The sequence below is a fragment of the Nothobranchius furzeri genome, chromosome 2 (assembly GCF_043380555.1).
Source record: "Nothobranchius furzeri strain GRZ-AD chromosome 2, NfurGRZ-RIMD1, whole genome shotgun sequence".
Taxonomy (NCBI): domain Eukaryota; kingdom Metazoa; phylum Chordata; class Actinopteri; order Cyprinodontiformes; family Nothobranchiidae; genus Nothobranchius; species Nothobranchius furzeri.
Window position 1 is genome coordinate 62120927 of NC_091742.1, and position 19271 is coordinate 62140197.

Below are 19271 nucleotides of genomic sequence, written 5' to 3' on the forward strand. Positions count from 1 at the left end.
ATTCAGCATCTTGTAAGCGAAACCCCGGGAGGACATCTACAGAAACGTTTGGACGTGTTGTAAAAATGGCTCAACTATTTTAGTTTATGTCCTCATTCAGCACAATGGACCTGCCAGCGACAGCCATCAGCAGCCTTGTAACAACAACAAAAGCCAATAACAGAGCGCCACAAACATTACAGCTGACACCTCATCTTTGGTCAGAGGTACACAGGCTCAAGGTGGCCATAACTTTTTTATGAAAGTTAATAGATTGGAAATTGCTTTTGAAAGGGGTGTCAAGTCTGTGATCAGTTCGAAACTTCTGCAACTTATTAAAGTAACCTCAGATAGTTTTTTGAAATTTTAAACTAGATATTTAACATTGATCTCGAAGACTTTTGAGTTAGAAAGTTGACCGGTTTGATCATTCACGCTGGTCTGCAGCCTTCTGCTGACTAAAAACGGCACTTGATAGTTTTGTGGAGCAGCTAGGTGTTCTAGGGTGTGCTCTTCAGTGTTGTGCTCGAACGCGTTCATTTTTTTTTTGTGAATGTGAACTGAACTCGTTCGTATTTTGCCTGACGAACGTAAAAGTGAGTGTGTTCATCCTGATGTGCGTGAATGGCTTTATGAACGCATTCTTTTGCGTTCTAGCTCTAGATCTCCACGGAGCTTTTCAGGAGCTACAGCCTAGCTAAAACATCCTATACCATAGAGTTTATAAAAAGTAGAACCTGCAAAAGTGGCCAACTATTGACCCTTTGCACCGACGTCACCTAATCATGTGGGTCCACCATGCTGGACAGTAAAAGCATGTAAACAGTGAGCGACACGATTACTAAACAAAGGGAAAAGTAGAGCCTGAAATTGTTTTTGCGATCAAAACAAAGACAAAACTCCTCCAGCATTCCTTCAACTAGTTCATGCCCAGTTCAGTTATCAGAAGAAGTAGTGCATCTAGCGGGGGCTCATAGAGAGCGGTGTGTTAACTAGCTTACCAACGTTAGCTTACGTTCTTTCTGCAGCTGTTCACCGATGTAAACATGTTGCTGACTTTGCCTAAATTCACCCCTCTGGATTTATAACATTATGTTATAAACAGCGTTTCACTTTACACCAAAGCTGATTTTTAAAAAGTCCGGATCCCTACCAGCTTCTGTTGCTGGTGGTGTTACCGGGTTCAGCTGCTGCTCTCACACCGGAATGAGAAGATCTCTGAACGCCGACGCTCATATAAATAAAAAACGTAATTTTAACACACGTAATCATACATCGGATCTTTAATATTGTTAATAATTGTCTCGCTTTACACTACAGTGGACGGAGCGCAGCCTCCGTGGTGAAATACCCGTCCATCCATCAGGATTATCAATAACTTGTATTAACACATCACATTTACCCTGTCCCTGTCTTCCTCGTGAAATAAATGAACGTTAATCTTACCCGTTAAAAACATGTTCGCTGCAAATCTGAGGCCTGCTAGTCCGCTTGATTGATCGCTGCAGTTCATCTCCGTCCTCAGTCTCCTTCAAAGTTATCAAAAAGACTAAACGAGTAGAGTTTACGTCCTTGTCTCTCAGTGCAGCCAACCACGCAGCAAGCTAAAACCATTTTACTGTCAAATCAACTGAATTAAAGCGATAAAAAAGCTGCAAACTGGCTTGTTTTGACTAGCTTCACTGGAGTTTTAACGGGTGTAAATGGTCTTTTTGTTGTCCATCATGGCGAAGGGGGCGGTCACATGAGTGGCGTGATGTCACGTGCAAAGGGTCAATAGGCAGTAACAGTTGGTGCAGCATCTACTCTTCTATGTCTATGCTCTGTGCAAGAGTCAAAGTTCATTCAGAAAATTTGAAACAGGACTTAAATGAAAGATTATACATTTTGTATTGTTTTGTTCTTTTACTATTGCACTTTAAGTTTGCTACCTCAGCCTTCTTCCTAAGGTTGTTTGATAAATTCCCATAAAAATTATGTTTTCCTCATGTTATTGAAAATATACTGTAGGGTAAAAACTGTAGCTGGGTATGAGTGTGGACTGAACGGGTGCCAACTAATGGAAAATTATTTCATTTATTTGTACCCAATGTGCACCAGGACCAGAGTGAATAGGGTGTGTATGGGGAGCATGAGTGGGTGTCCTGTGTGCATTTTTGTAAGTCTTTGGTTGCATGTATATGTGTGAGCATGAGGGAGGGAGTGTGTGACTGTGCTTGTGTATGACTGTATATGTCAGGTGGGGCCTTTGACTCCTCCCCTCTCCTGGGACCTCCTTTGATGATATAGATCTTCGTCTCCCCTCCCCCTGCCACACCTGGTGTGGGGTGTGGTGCCTTGGTCTGCCTGGGTCTTCGTGGCTCCCGGGTCAGGGGGTTTAAGATCTTTGGCGCCTGCCTGGTCAATCCCGGTGGCTGCCTGGTGGGGTCAGGGTCCCTGGGCTCTGCTGGGTCCCCGGCGGGGGTGGTCGCCCCTGGGTCCCGGGTCGCTGGGTCCCGGGCTCGGCCGGCTATGGGGTGGGAGGCTGCGGGCGGGCCTGTGGGCTTGCCGCTGATGTCTCCCGGGACTCTGCCGGCTGCTGGTTGTGGCCCCCCGGGGCGATCCTCTGCGCCTCTCGGGGGGGGGGGGGGGGGGCCTTTCTGGTTGCAGACCCCTTGGGGTTCCTGTGTTCTGGGGCAGCGCCTGGATCTCTGGGACTTGGAGCTTCCCCGTCTCCTACGCATCTTTGAGGGGGCGGATCTGTGGTCCCTCACACTCTATATTGGACGCTCCTATAGAGAAACCTTACATAAACAAGCGCGTGTACACACACAGGTGCTCACATGGTGCTCTCAAAAGTATGGGCTTGGGCACGTTCAACACTTGTCTTAAGGCTGTCGTTGCCACTAAATGCGCAATGATTTATTATCGTGTGATTGTTCAGTTAAACAATGTTGATTTTATATATCATCATCACGTTGATGCAGTGATAGCTTGCTCCTGATGTATTGTTGTGTGTCCCATTTTTTCTGCTCTTCTCTTTCTGCGGGTCTAGAAGCAGACTCTTGTTCATTATTGTTTATTTTTGTGGACCCCCCCCCCCCCCCCCACCCCCCCCCCCCCACCCACGCCTCTTCCCACCATTTGTCTTTTCCTTTCTCTTTCACCTCTGTCTCCGTGTCTGGTCGGAATTATAACAATAAAGATTTAAGTATCAGGCGTGACATTTAAAGCAGATGCTTTGATGCTCCACCTGAGAGTAAATCTGTAAGGCTTGTCACCAGCATTCAGACATCAATTCTGCTTGCTTCACAGCCAGACAGGACACAGTAAAAAAAAAAAAAAAAAAAAAAAAAAGGAAAATTATTTCATAAGATGCACACACACACACACACACACACACACACATGTATGTATATATATATATATATATATATATATATATATATATATATATATATATATATATATATATATACACATATATGAGAAAAAAGGACTATGAACTAGCTCGTTTGGGGGAAAGTGAAATATTTTATGGACTAAGAAATGAACTAGTTTATTTTAAAATGTATGAACTGAACTTTGGACTGGTTCGTTTTCTTAACGAACTTTCCCAACACTGGTGCTCTTTACCTGCTCAACAGCAACTCTCTTACTTTTACTTCCAGGCTTCGTCATGATGCCAACAGAAAAATCTAACTTCTTCTTTTGCATTTTATTGACAATCGGTGAACCTAAAATGCTAACCACTAGCAGTACAAATGACTTTGCTGGCGAAGCAAAGAGCTAAAACCAGAGTGAACATCAGTGCGGCCTACACTAGTTTGAGAGAGCTAACGGAAGCTACAAAATCACTGACTGATAGTGACCTGGCTTTGTTGCAACTGGACTTGTAAGTAATAAAATATTTTGTCCAACAATTTGGAACTTTGTGGTTTATTTCTGTATTCGTTGGCTAGTGTTAGCTTGTTGGTAGTGCTAGCTACAGCAGGCTGCAGCAGGGTTGTTTACGTTAGCTGTAAATCCACTTTCAACCAGAAGGGCGGAGGAGCAGGAACCTGCTCAGTGTTACTTTAAAAGTCCTCTGTTTATGTATGGGGGTTCTTTAAAAATCCAACAAATAATAATATTAACAAAGAGGAAAATGAGAGAAATGGGTAAATCTGAGAGCTAAATTTAAAGGCAAGAAAGAAGCAGCAGACAGAAGATGTATGGTCTGATGAATGGGTGGAAGAGTGTGTGAGGAGCAGGGAGGAGTGACCGGCGTGGACTCGTGCAGTAGGAGCAGCTTGTGCGGCAGCAGGACGACTGTCGCCGCAGCCTGCCAACTGCCTCCACGCTGGCTCTCCAAAGCATCCACCTGTCACTCAAAGCCATGTTTGTTTTAAGCTGGCAACTGGCTCAATGTGTGAATTTGTTGCAAGTTACTGCCATCCTAAAAAGAAAAACTCCAAACTTCCACCTTTAAAGTGACCAGTGGACAAGGTCTTCCAATATCTTGCAGTAATTAGCCTGTGGAAACGCAAAGTGGGTATCGAGATGTTGGCACGCAAAGCAACAGTCGACATATCCGTGCATGTGTGTGTGTGTGTTAGTGTGTGTGTGTTTATGCCAGTACTGAGGGGTACCGTTCTACACAGCCTGTTCTGACTGCCCCACCATCTGCAGACATGCCGGGTGCCTGCATGCTGGCCCGGCGATGCCAAGCACTTTGACGTGGATGCATGGTAACAGGTCTGAGAAGGTGGCGAGAAGCAGCTCTGTTCTAATGGCTTAATGGTCTCTGGGGGGTGATGGGAGTAAGAAGAGATGCATTTTATGTGGGGAAAAAACCTGGATGCAAAAAGTCTGAGTAAATTGGGTCTGATAGAACTGAGCTGTTGATCAAATTTGTATTTCAATCAATGTTTTAAGTGGTAAATGGCCTGTATTTGATATAGCGCCTTCTAGAGTCATGGAACCCCTCAAGGCGCTTTACACCCATTCACACACACATTCACACACTGGTGGGGATGAGCTACGATGTAGCCACAGCTGCCCTTGGGTGCACTGACAGAGGTGAGGCTTCCGAGCACAGGCGCCACCGGTCCCTCCAACCACCACCAGCAGGCAACGTGGTTTAAGTGTCTTGCCCAAGGACACAACGACAGTGACAGACTGAGCGGGGCTCGAACCTGCAACCTTCCGATTACGGGGCGAGCACTTGACTCCTGTGCCACCTTCGCCCCGTTGTTTTAATGTTTTAGTTCAATAATATCACAGAAATATGTAACTCGGGTAATGTTAATGCTATTTATTGAAGGTTAATACCAAGAATGATGGCCCATGCAGAATGAGGGCAAAACACACAGTCAGCTATTGGCACATAATAAAAATAAATCCCAATCATGCCCTCACAAGTTCTGTAGCAGGACATTAACGGTCCTGATTAAGCACACACACACACTTGTGTATTAGCTCTTCATCTATTTTGTTACAGTTTGTGTTACAGAACAGTGAAGTAGATCAAAGTTTAATTCATTTGTATTCTAAATAAATGTTGAATTAAACAAGATTACTTTGATTCCCCCCCACATTATAGATATGTTCATGGTAATATATGTTCATTCTAACACAAATACTATGATCTTTGTCTCAGACTTTTAACTCATGAGCTTAATCATGACTAAACAGCACAACTCTGCCACCTGCGGACATTAATCTCCTACTGCGGTCTTTTTTGTGTGCAAATTTAAGCTCTGGCTTTACACAATCACAAATTCAGAATTCAAAGTACACAACGGCAGTCTGAAAGGAAGAAAAACTTTGGTAAAGTGAACACGGACAATAATCTAAATCCTAATGTGTCCTGTGGAGAGCGACACTTCCTGTGTGTGACCGTCTTGATGTCCTGAGCTACACTTCATCGGACCCTGTGCTTTTGTCTAAAGAAGTGAAGAATGCAGGGTTTTCCATCTAAATGAGAAGCCATTATTGTGATTTAATCATTAATAAAAAAAAATCTGATTATGATTTTCCTCTAAATATTCAGCCCTGTGCTGTGACCTAATCATGTATGCAGATATTATAAAGGTATTAATAACAGATAATTAAAGGATTTATATGATAGGTGAAAACACTGAAAAGGTTTGTGTTACCAACATGAAAGCAAGGATCTGTTTGGTCATGCATCTTCAGGCTGCTGCTGGTGGAGTAACAGTGATGGGGACATGTTCTTGTCCCAATTTGGACTCCTTAGCCCTGTTTAAGCACCACAGCCTACCTGTCCTATTATGACCACATGGATCCATCCTCTGATGCTACTTCCAGCCGGATAATTGGACCATGTCACAAAGATCAGATCATCTCTAACTGGTTTCTAGAAGAAAAAAGTTCACTAGACACCAATGACCGCCACAGTCGCAGCTCTCAGTCCAGAACCTTTGAGATGCAGTGGAACAGGACATCGTTTGGCACAATGAATCAAGGAGTTTCTAAAGGTAGAAAAAAGGTCCAACCTTGTCCTGGCAGGTTGATTATTATGTTTAATTTTTTCAGAATAAAGTTGCTTAAATTTGTCATCCAAGGATATTTGTATGATAATAAACAGTAGAGTTGCTGAAAAAAATTGATTCAAGTCTGATTCGGGAGTCTTATTTATAAAGATTCAGAATCGATTCACTAAGGTTCAGAATCGAAACCAAGAACTTAAATACTTGGCATGTTACAGGTTTGAGATGCACTTTTTTGATCTTTGTTAGGAGAGTCAGTACTCCGTTTACTTTTGTGGTCCCATAAATTGAGATGATTTATGTTTGAATCTGCTGATAAGAGGGCACTTGAATGTAATTTTTTCCATACTCAGAAATTTGAGATTTTCTCATATTTATTTTCCAAGTTGATAAATGAGTACTCAGGATTACTCAAGTAACTTGTTTCCACACATAATTGAAAAGTATTTGACCGTATTACTTTCAAAGCTACTGTTAGGTAACTACAGATTAGTTATATTTTACACGGTAAGCAAAAATAAATGTTGCCTTTTGGTCGAATGATTGTTTTTGTTTACAGTTTTAGAATCACTCTATTTTACATAGTAAATTAGCTTTTTTGGAGCATGACCAGTTTAAAGTGAAATAAAAATGTCCCATAGCTTTAACTAACTTGTACAACAAAGTAGTTCATCCTGGAGCTGGCACCCTTTGTTAATACTGATTGTGAATCGATATAAATTGAGAATCGATTCTGAATCGAATCGGCACCCCGAGAATCGGAATCGAATCAAATCGTGAGTTGCTCTAAGATTCACATCCCTAATCAACAGCTTTTGTAAAAGTGATGTTTAATTCTTTTTTCCAGCCCTACCTCACGTTTTTGCAGTCATAAATCATATTAAATAAGTATTATTATATTCCTTTTCATCATATCAGTGTGAAGCAGCGGTTTGTTTTCGTTGTCTCTTCAGAGGCACGCAGATTTGTAATTCAGTTCAGGCTGAATCAGACGTGAAAAGTATGAGCTTTAGAGGAGATAAGGCGAAAACTACTCTTGTGCATTGAACAAGCAAGAACACAATATCTTTTTTTTTCCTTTCACAAACAAAATGAGATCTGCACCATAACCATGAAAACCTCTCTCCTCCTCAGCCACTCGACTCTTCCAGACTCAGCACACAGTCAGGAGACTGTCTAAAAATACAGTAAGATAGTAAAACGGTGGCTCAGTCATCCGTGACTCCATTCTACTCCGCAGCGCCACAAGAAAATTAATTGCGCTAATGAAGTAACAGAGTTCATCAAACTGGTATTCTCATTCTGCACATTCATTATAGACGGTCTCTTTGTGAGAGCGTCCCTGAGGCGATGCGGTGTGGAGAAAAGTTGACAACTCTGCCAGCGGGAGCGGAACGCATCTGGAGCACAAACACTCGTGTTTTGAGGGCCAATGAAAGATTGCTTGCAAAGATTTGCATTTCGCTGTAAACATCTACTATAATTTTGTGACTTTATTTATTTCTGTCTAATTTCAACAAACTGCTAAAACACACACAAACTGGCACACCGTGCAAAGCTCGCATCATCGTTTCATGTATAATAAGTGAGTCTTACTTCATGTCGGCTGTCAGTTTGTTGATTTTTTTCCCTCTCTCACTGACGAGTTCTTCTGCAAAGATGCTTCTGTTTGTGTGTTTGACTGTTTGAGTGCGGCTGTGTGAATGGCACAGTGGCAGCCAGCACCAAGCTGAATTACAATGCAAGTGACGACGTAACAACGCCGACAAGATGGACGCAACAGATAAACAAAGGTTTCCCCAGCGGAGGTTTGTGCGAGTCTGTTTACGCGTGTGTGTTTTGGAGTGTTTTCACCACACGTGCAAGCATAATGGTGTTGGTTGTGTCGAATCAGCAGAGATGAAGCCGCACTCGGAGGCGCACTTGGAGCTTGTGGATACAAGCGTTCAAAACAACCTGCATCTGGCAAGCTGCTAAAATAAAATGTATTTTAAAAACTTGGAATATTTGAACAGCTTCATGCATCTATTACCTCCAAAAAATAAAAATAAAAAAAACGGGATGCTGCCCGTTTGGAAGCTAATTTAATCACAATCTGAGTGAAAAATATGAGAAGCACATGAAAGTTATCACCCAGCCATAAAATATTCATAAACCAACACTTGTTTGAGCAGCCCTGACCACCACATGGGAAAGAAACCTGGGATGTTTAAATACCAGAGGTGTGGACTCGAGTCACATGACTTGGACTCGAGTCAGACTCGAGTCATTATTTTAATGACTTCTGACTTGACTTGATAAAATCTATAAAGACTTACGACTTGACTCAGACTTGAACGCCAATGATTTGTGACTTGAGTCGACTTGCATCTGTTGACTTGATGATGACTTGAGCATATTTGATATTTTAGCTCAAAAGTGGCACGACATGGACACCAATCATAAATCATTCTTGGTTCTGGGTTTGATCTTGTACGGCTAAATGCAGCAGCACAAATAAATGAAGCTTTATTTCTGGAATTGATTTATTATCATTGTCATTCAATTGCAGTTTGACAGATGACTTGATCATGACTTAAATTTCAAAGTAAAGGACTTGGACTTGTCTTTGACTTGGACTTCACTCAAGACTTGACTGGAAAGACCTGTGACTTACTTGTGACTTGAAAAACAGTTACTTGGTCACACCTCTGTTAAATACAACATTAAACATTGGGTAACACTTTACAGTAAGGGTCCCTTTATTAATGTTACCATTATTGTTAACTATTAAGTGTCCTTAAAGTGACAGTGTGTATTTTTCCTGGCGATAGGGGGCAGTAGATTTCTCTGTATTAAAAGTATCTAAAATAAATTAAAACAATTTAAACACAATAGTAAATACACTATCATGGACTAGATACGTGACTGTAATGTTGGCAGGATACCTCAGAGTAGCGCTACACCCTCTGTTGTCCTGGAGTGGAATTGTTTTTCAACAATCCCCAACTGATGGAGAAGTACAGTATATGAGCAAAACATCAGTCAATCCATGTGCTTCTCTCCCTCGCAGAGCTGGCAAAGAAGTCTAAATTAGACTTTACTTGTAGCATTCTGCTCCCTCTTAAACTGTACGACTTCCTTGCAAAGCTCACAAGTCGTGTTCTCACACTGCATGACCCAATTTTTTGATGCAACCTGACTAATCATACTGTTCGTGTGGTAGCAACACGTTAGACCTAAAAATATGCCCCCACATCAAAGTTTCCTACACAAGCAAAATTGCCTCAAAACTGTCAAAATATTGCACCGTTTAGCCCGGTTTTAGGCTACGACAAAGGGCTGGGGGGGTCGTCTGCTTAGTAATGCACTGCTTAAAGCTGCTTTCTGGAATTTTCCTCTTTCAGAAATTATGCATGATTTGTCATAAATCTGTAAACGTGATTATCTTATCATGTACTGTGATATAATATAAGCAATACGTCTTATTTTTTATTTATTTATTTTTGCTAAGCACGTCCACTGCCCCGCAGAGCTCCGTGCAATAGGAAACTGAGCGCCGACCAGAACTAACCAATAGCGTTAGACTACCGCTTAGATGCTTCAAATTTAAGGAATACCTTGGCTGATGCAGAGTTGATTAACTTTTCATAGACAAGAAAGTATCTAAAATATAAATATATGAAAACACAGCATGACATGTGAATAATATTCGTAAAACAACGTGTTTAGCTCTGTTTGTCAGCTACATATGCACATTTATAAACAGAAACGTGAAGTCGCCATCTTACAAAAACAAAGGAACAGCGTTTTTGTGTGATATGCTTGTCAGCCACTAGATGGTGCTACTGGATAAGATAAATACTCCGGAAGGAAGCTTTCATATGGTTAAACAGCTGTTATACTTTATTTATTAGGTTATTGATGCTTAACAATGCACTGAGTAATGTTAATAAAGAGACCCTTATTGCAAAGTGTTACCTAATCTTGGATTGGGGACCCCAGATTGGGGTGCGGCATTATTCCAAACCCAGTCCCCACTGTCGACCTACTGTTTATGATTGTATGTCAGTTGTATGGAAACATAAGCCTAGCAAGCTGTCCTATATATGTAAATATATAGTCTGGCCACAACCCATAGACAGAGCTCAGTCATAAGGCAGAACCTGCGATTGTCTTTTAAACTTTATTTGCAAATGGACTGATCAGAGCAACAAACAATGTGACACATTGAATGCCAAAGGAAATCAGTCAAAAGGGCCAGACTGACATACGCCATTGAAGAAGAATTACCTCCATCTACTCACGTCTCAAATAAAAGTCCAAGCCTAAATTATCCAAAGTTTATATGAGTGCTGTTCCAGAGCAGAAACGTCTTTGTAGTTTTCTTTATTTCAGCTCTGGCGCTATCCCCCCCCCCCCCCCCCCCCCCCCCCCCCCCCCAATGTCATTCTACAAACACAAAACGCACTTTGACCTGTCCTGTACTTAACCGAGCCAACTGTGCTTTAGTTTGTCAAGAATTCTGGACAACAGAAATCCATCACCAACGAAGAAAAGAAGAACCACCTATATCAAGAAAAAGAGGTGGGCACAAGGACACCAGCAACAAAAGAAAAGGTTTACAAATCAATGTTTCACTTTTACTCTGTTTAATTCAAAGATTCTGTCATTTTTCTAGTTAATAGGATAAAATGAGCCATTTTTTATTCTCATCTTGCTACAGTTTGTGCAATTCAAGTGCCTGTCAATTAGTTAACATGGGTCAGAACACTGACCTGCCTTCACAGTTGCATTTAACAACTCATAAACACTGTCTACTCATACCCCTCGCTCTTTAGTTTGATTAATTTAACAAAGATGTGACACAATAATAAACATCAGATAAATGTAAACATACCAGTTTTATAGTGGCTCCTTTCAAATATGGATCAGACCAATAGAGTGTCCTCATAAGCATGACTGTTGCGTCCCAGCCTCATTTGAGGGATTTCTATGTTATTTATAGATAATGACATTTTAACATGGGTTGAAATTAATAGCTGTACATTGAATTGAACAACTATCTTGTATATTTGATTTTAATGCACACCTGGTTGAGAAACCTGAGCATCATCCTGTGTGAAAACAACCAACACATTTTAGGTTTATTACTGAGACGGTCTGTTCATTTGAAATCAAAACTATAATTTGGAGCAACCCTTGGTGATGTTTACCAATTTAGAAAGTCCTTCAATTAGTGAAAAGTATCTTTAAAAGTCATATTTTCACAGAAAATGCACTCTGGTTATGTTTTTGTAACCTTTGAAAACAGTGATGTTAAAGCATCACTATCCATGACTCTGACCCCAACATCTCTCATCTCAAGATTTGCAGCCAAGTGAAATTTAAAGCAATCTTTTGCTACAAGCTTCACCTCCTGTTTCTGCATTGCCATGGTGATGCAAGGGAGTCTTGCTCACAGCATTTGGGTAATGTGTTGGATTCGATACCACATGTGCTGATGGTCATCACGTGCATCGGAAAATGATACCAAGGGGTACTTCACAAAACCTGATTAGTTTAGAATGAATGCATGAAATGTTTTATGATATTTCATTTTTTGTTGCATTTTGTGTTTGAGCCTCTCAATACTTAACGTCCTTGGGTATTGCTGCAAAGCATCAAGAACCACTTTATTGCACACTCATACATGTTTTGGTTCTTTAAACCAGAACGAGTAAAGGAGTGATGAAGCGTTGAAGGGATTTAAAAGCAGAATAACATGGGGAAGAAGGAAATGCTGCTAGAGAAGGAGAGACAAAGAAAAATGGACAGAGTCCAGTGGGAGCAGGGAGAGTAACAGCTCCGCAGCGCTTGTCTATTTCAGTCATATACAGGGGGATTTTGAACTGAAGGAAACAACTTTAACACTTGAACTGTGCTCAAAGCTGCCCAGCCCTGTCATTCAGCTTTGTGTGATTCCCCAGCTGGAATCAGAGCTTCAGATGTCCTGTGAAATAATGCTGTGTGTGCCCATACCAAAGCTTCATGTCCCTGTGTTCTGTCGACCTTTTCCGTCTGGATTTTGTTTTCAAATGCACCTTAAAGTGTGTGAGTGCACACTCATCCACCTATCATCTGCTGTCAATTAGAAGAAGGTTTCTGCAGCTCCAACATGCCTCGATATTGCATGAGGTCAAACTGATGGCACTCCTGCTGAAATGATGTGTCCAGTGGGACCCTGCACTTGTTGATCAGAAATTCATAACACTCGCCCTACTGGACATTCAATTGCCATTATTCATCAATTCCCAAGAGGTCAGGGAAGGTTTGAGATGGTGTATTTAGCGTATTACCTTGACACCAAAGACTTTGAATCGATTGGGATAAAGTGGAGGAGGACTATGGGTAAATGTTGAGCAGGAATCAAGCAACATTCTGCTCAGGGCAGCAAAGAAGCAGCTTTTCCCCAAGAAAAACATCAGGGATAAATGTAAATGCCACAAAGGTCCTAGTGAATGGACTTTTCAGAGATCCAGTAAGTCATTTGTTTTGATGGATACTGTGAAGAAAATGTTAGCACAATCTCTAGTCAGGTTGGGTTGTTGCTCAGCCAATGGACTGACTCATAGTTTAGCCTCAGAACACAAACATAAATAAATAATGGTACCTAAACTTTCCCCTGAGGAACTCCACCCAATCACCCAAGAACTGTTTGGCGATTTAAAAGGGCGCGGCATACTGTAGCACCGTGTCTCAAGGATTACGTCAGAACTACGTTGCTTCGAGGAACAAAACATATACAGTTTTGGTCAATGGCCAGGAAATTTAACAGACCTTCATTTCATTGAGAGCTTGAGGTCGATCCTCAAGAATCTTCAAAAATATCCACTTTTTGACGAACTCTAAGCATTGTAGGTGATTAATGGGCTACAATTAGTCAAGATTTAAACCAGATGTGAATAAAAGCATGTCACTGTGAAAGGTAAAGGTCAAGAAATGCGCAAATCAGCATATTAAGTAATGACTTCTTGTATAAAATTGATGCAACTGTGATTAAAAGCCTTTAAAATGTATGAAATGTTTGTATCAATTGTGGAAATCTCAGATCAAAAGTTCTAAGAACACAGATGCAGCAAACTTTATGAAACCCAACCATAATGCCCTTTGCTAAATCTTTGTTCATGAAGGTATTCGACCCTTTTTAATGCATACACCCACAGTCCTTAAATGCACTACCTCCCACCATCAGCCAAACCACCATATACAAAACCATAAAACCTCAAGTGGAATAATCAGCTGTTCCACCCCTTTACAAAAAACCAAGCGTACCCAAAAGGCAATGTGAAATTTGAGCTACCAGAGTGTGAAATCTATCTATCAACCAATCTCTTGTACTCGCTGAGAGCACTCAGCTCGACACAGCTTGCCACGCCGTTTATTGAGCCTGTGTGAACTTGTATCAGACCAGCAGCAAAGTAGTGATTATGGAAATACCTTCACAAACACACAAAATGAATCAAAAGCTTTCTATTTATGTTCTCAAAAAGTTATTTATATGAAAGCATAACTGCGAAAAGAAATAATCTATTTAAAGACATTCTTGGAGACGACTAATATCAACGATTATTTTACATCCATAAATAATTGCTAAAACATTTATATTAAAAAATACTGCTGTCAAGTCCTTCTCCACTTCAAAAATTATTACCAAGCCAGCCTTCGTGTACATTTATTGGTGATTCAACAGTTTTTCGCCAATGAGCAGTTTTCAACATTTGTAATTGCTCACATTCAAACAACCCAATAGAGTGGGCAGTGAGTGAATGTACTTTTTCTTACAAGCTAATACATCTTAAATAACTTGACAGATGTAGTTGAAATTCACATACTTTATTTTCATTCACATTGAAGTACAACATATGTGAATCAGGGCATAAGGCTAAGCCGATTAGATAATGGCTTTTATAGCCCCATTCAATTCAGCGTGGTTACATACGCATTGACCGATATCTAAGTCAATCCAGGTCAATCTTATTGTTGTAATAAACTTGGATTCCTTATCCTAGTTTATATGTGCATTAGAAAACCGGCCTCTCAAGTAAAGTTTGTTCCACTCCGGTACAGTAGGTGGCGACATGCCCCTTTTCAAGTCGGCATTCTTCTGGTTAGCTTATAGCAACACGAGCAGTAAACAGAGGCTGGTGGGAGTGAAGCTGATGGAATTGAAACAGGATCTGCATAATGGCTGAAGGAATGTACAACAACTATGTGTCATGAACTCCGACTCCTGACCACCCCTCACGGACTCAACTAGCCTGAGAACCACACTACCCAGCATCCCCATCACTGTCGCAGCCAGTGACATCATCACCCAGAGTCTATTTACGGAAGTGCCTCCGCTGAACTGTCACTTAGTCATTGTTTGTTCCGAACACTGAACCGAGTTCTCAGGCTCTCCAGCCATTCTAACCAAGGAAGACATCCTTCCATGCTGCTTACCACCAGTAAGTCAGCTCTTTTGTTTATCTGGAACCACCACTCAATCTCTGCTCTCTCCGAGCGCTGCGTCACCATTCCTAGATTAAAGCCTTGTGCTCTGTCCAAACCAATGCCAGTTACTCCGCGTCCAGGTCACACAGCCACGCCACAAGGAGCAGCAGTAGCTCAACAGGTTGAGTGGGTTGTTCAGTAATCGGAAGGTTGCAGGTTCAATTCTGGCTCCAGACAGAGAATTCTGCTGTTGTGTCCTTAGGCAAGATACTTAACCCACCTTGCCTGCTGGTGGTGGTCGGAGGGACCGGGGGCGCCTGTGCTCGGCAGCCTCACCTCTGTCAGTGCGCCCCAGGGCAGCTGTGGCTACATTGTAGCTCATCACCATCAGTGTGTGAATGTGTGTGTGAATGGGTGAATGATACTCTGTAGTGTAAAGTGCTTTGGATTCCTTGCTCTGAAAGGCACTATACAAGTGCGGGTAATTTATCATTTATCACAAGCAAACTTTCGCTCCACGTCAGCCTTCCGAACCTGACACAGTGCTGCGGCACAGCTTATTTTGTACATACTGTCCGGTTTTATGATGTTACGCATGTTGTTTTGTGACAACGGTCTTGTCAGAAGACCGCTTCTGCGGTCTCATCATTTCCAAAACGTGAGAGTCCACCTGCTTTAGTTCAGCTGACCCGTGTACATGCAGAATTGATTGCTACAGCATTATCTGGATGCTCCAGCTCAATTAGAACCAGTTCGCCTTCAACCAGACTACTGCATTTAATTCAATTCAATTCAATTCAATTCAAAGATACTTTATTAATCCCAGAGGGAAATTACATGCAATTAAAAAAACTGTGTGAGTCTTTATAGGGTAATACTTTGGTTTTCTGATATACATGTAAACTCACTGACTTACAGCCATTTTTTCCTAGTTCCAGGTACCCATGTGGTGACCGGAAGGGGAGGAGACTTAGGCGTCCAACTGGAGAAGACCCAACTTCACAAACCAGTTACAGAATAAAGTCTCAGTCCAAGAGTGAACTACCTGCACTTGTGTGATAATGACAGGACTCAGTCATTATAAACATTCTTACATCTTCAAAATTTGTTTTAAACCTGACCCCAGTATGATCTCTAGTATACTGCTGGTCTTTTTTATACTACTTTAATAAGATTTGAAACTTTATGTCTTCCTACATCCAGGCCTCAGTTTCCCAGTTTAAATAAACCTTAACAGCACTGTTCTAATCCACACCAACATTCTCATGTAAAAGCATTTCCACCAAATCTAGATGCTTGCAGAACAACTTCAAATATATGAATAAGTAAACTTTCACCAATTAACTGAAACAGGCATCATTACCTTTTAAAGAGGTACAACCTAATGCACTACCGCATCCAAAACTCTAATGCCTACTTCAATAAACAAAGTTGCCTTCAGTTATAGAGAAGTATGTAATTCTGCCAAATAAAATGGTTTCTTGTCAACCAGAGAGCAATGTTTCCAGTGTATTTATTGTGAGTGAAGTGTTAAAAAATTCACAGCCCTGCTGTATCTCAGCATCAAGGACACGACACAACTGCACGTTAATCCTCCGTTGAATTATATAGTGAATGAGAATGATAAGGTGTGCTGCAAATGGCTGCACTAAATATTTACAAAAGCCCCATAACTGATCTGAATGAGCCTTTTGAGAGTGACTTGGGAGACAGCACAAAGGGAGAGGAGTGACCTTGCAAAGGAGATGGGCCGAGAGAAAGAGAGAGGCAGTGATTATTACGGTGTGTGAAAGCCATGGCTGTTGGAGAGCAGTGAAGGCTAAGACAGGAAGAGATCGGAAAGAGGGGTGGAGTGGGAGGGGTACATCACTCCGTAGTTAGCCTGTGGAGAAATGGGAAGAGATGGAGAGAGGCATGGGGAAAGAGAAGACAGGCATGGCTGGCACATCACACCTTCACTTGTCTCCCAGGAACAGAGATGTGAAGTTATTGCTAAGACACTGAAAACCACTCAGCAGCCACTTATTCCTATTAAACTGCAGCCAAGACTTTTAAACAGCATAACAGAGACCCACAATAAATGAGGCACTTATTTAAGTTGCTTTTAAACAGAAATCTTCAAGTAGTTTCTACTAAGTGTATGTTTCAGGGTGCAGTAGGGATTCATTTGTGTGTCTAGGTGGTTTTAAAAGAACGTTTCTGGATGTCTGACTGAAGGGGATAGCATCAAGTGAAAGGGTGATAGATGTTTTTCAGGGTTGGTTGATATAGCTGCCACAAGGTATGTACATGGCGTTGGTCTTACTTATAAAGTACTTCAATGGGTATTCCTGTAAGACATTTTCTATGCAATGATACGGAAGGAGAAAGCTTCCGTGGATAAAGACCCTACAGACAACCTACAGTGCCTTGCAAAGGTATTCATAGCCCTTGAACTTTTACACATTTTCACACCTCACAACCACAAACAAATGTTTTTATGTTTTCTATGATATACCAACACAACGTGACACATAATTGAGAAGTGGAATGAAAAAGTTTAAGCAAATATAAATCTAAAAGGTGCTGGCGTCATAACTTTATAGAGCCACCTTTTGCTGCAGTTACAGCTATAAGTATTTTGCGAGTGTGTCTCTACTAGCTCTCCAGATTACAACATAGAAAATGTTGCCAATTCTTTGCTGCATATTACATCAAGTTCACCAAGATTAGATGGCGAGCATCTTCATTTCTTCTTCCGGCTCTTGGAGAGTACAGGCACTTTCTCCCTCCTCTCCTTCCTATCTTATTCCCAAGGCTCTTTGTCTGTCTTTGGGTGTACAACGCTTCTACATTTTTTTCTGGAAACTGGAAATTATTAAATATGGACCTGGTCAGCTGGTCTCTCAACGCGATTGACAAAATTTTCTCTACGATGAGAACGGGAGAAGAGGCTCCCAGGTGCCTCTCTGGGAAAGATCCAGTTGGGCATATCATGGACTCCTGCAAACAATGTAACCTGGTATGCTTCTCTCAATTGTCTGTAGAGGATTCTGAAGACGTCTGGATATTCGTGGTGTTAGTGTCAGGTTTCCTTCTTTTTGGCCTGGGAGGTTATCAGCCTTACCGGAAAATTAACGAGCTGTCGAGGAATATTGGCTTTCCTGGAGCTCAGGGATGGATTATACTGCACTGTGAATGCACATATAATTGTCGAGATGAGTTGTAAGCTTGGAACTTTGGCTGAGATTCATGCATTGGCACAAAGATGGATGCGATCAAGGAGTGAGTGGACGAATCAGCACGGATTGGGATAGATTAATTACGCCATTATTAGATTTTGTGAGGTTGAGGACCAGCAGAACATGAAGGCAGAGAAGAAATGATCCCTGTCTGGCCCCAAAACAATTTCTTATCTGAATCTGGTGCCCTTGAGCCTGTGAGATTGAGAGGACCCCCCCCCCCCACACACACACACACACACAAATGTGGAATGCTGCCGTTGCCATGGCAACTTCGTCTCCCTATCCCAGTCCCAGCCTGGGCGGGACTGCGAGCTGTGAAGGCCGCTCCTTCCAGGTGTCACTGTGCCCTCTACACCCAACAACCTCCTCCCCCTGTCCAGACTGAGGTGACGAGCACTGCTTATCGTGGCTGCATTCACTGACGTCTGGAGAGTCCCAAACTCTACCACCCCACCTAGTGGACACTTATGTTGTGTAATGTCTGGTCTGTTGCATTTCTGTCTGAGGTGTTTTTTGCAGAGCAAAGCTGCCCTCCCTGTGGAGGGTAACTTAAGTGCCTTTTTTTCCTCCACCTGACCCAATCCTCATGTAAACCCCTAGGACCTCTATTAAGGTAGCGCGACTCGGGTTGCGAATGACCACAGTCACCAATTCTTGTCATGTGTCTTTGCCTATGTATGTCTGATCTCAGAATTGTGGCTACTGAAACTCTAATTTCCCTCTGGGATTAATAAAGTATCTTTGAATTTGAATTTGAATTGAATATAAGTCCGAACCATTGCCAGAGATGCTCTTTGGGATTTAGGTCTATTTGACTGGGCAATTCTAATACATAGATATTCTTCGATCTAAACCATTTCATTGTAGCTTTTGCAGTATTATTAGTGTCATTATCCTGCTGGATGGTGATTTCCCTTCCCAGTAAAGAGTCCGTTGGAGCCTACAACAGGTTTTCTTCCAGGAACGAGAGTGGAGAAAGAAACCTCCAACAAAACCTGGATCTGTATTTTGCTTCATCCATTTTACCTTCAATTCTAACCAGCTTCCCTATCCCTGCTGAAGAAAAGAATACACACAGCACAATGCTGCCACCACCATGTTTCAGAGTGGGGGTGGTGTGTTCAGGGTGAGGAACAGTGTT

General features: G+C 41.8%; 1 protein-coding gene across 2 annotated transcripts in view; it reads right to left on the bottom strand.

Moving 5' to 3' along the window:
• The window catches only part of LOC107377226 (receptor tyrosine-protein kinase erbB-4), a 439798-nt gene that overhangs the window by 283745 nt on the left and 136782 nt on the right, over positions 1-19271 (bottom strand). The gene's annotated exons all lie outside the window — the stretch shown is intronic.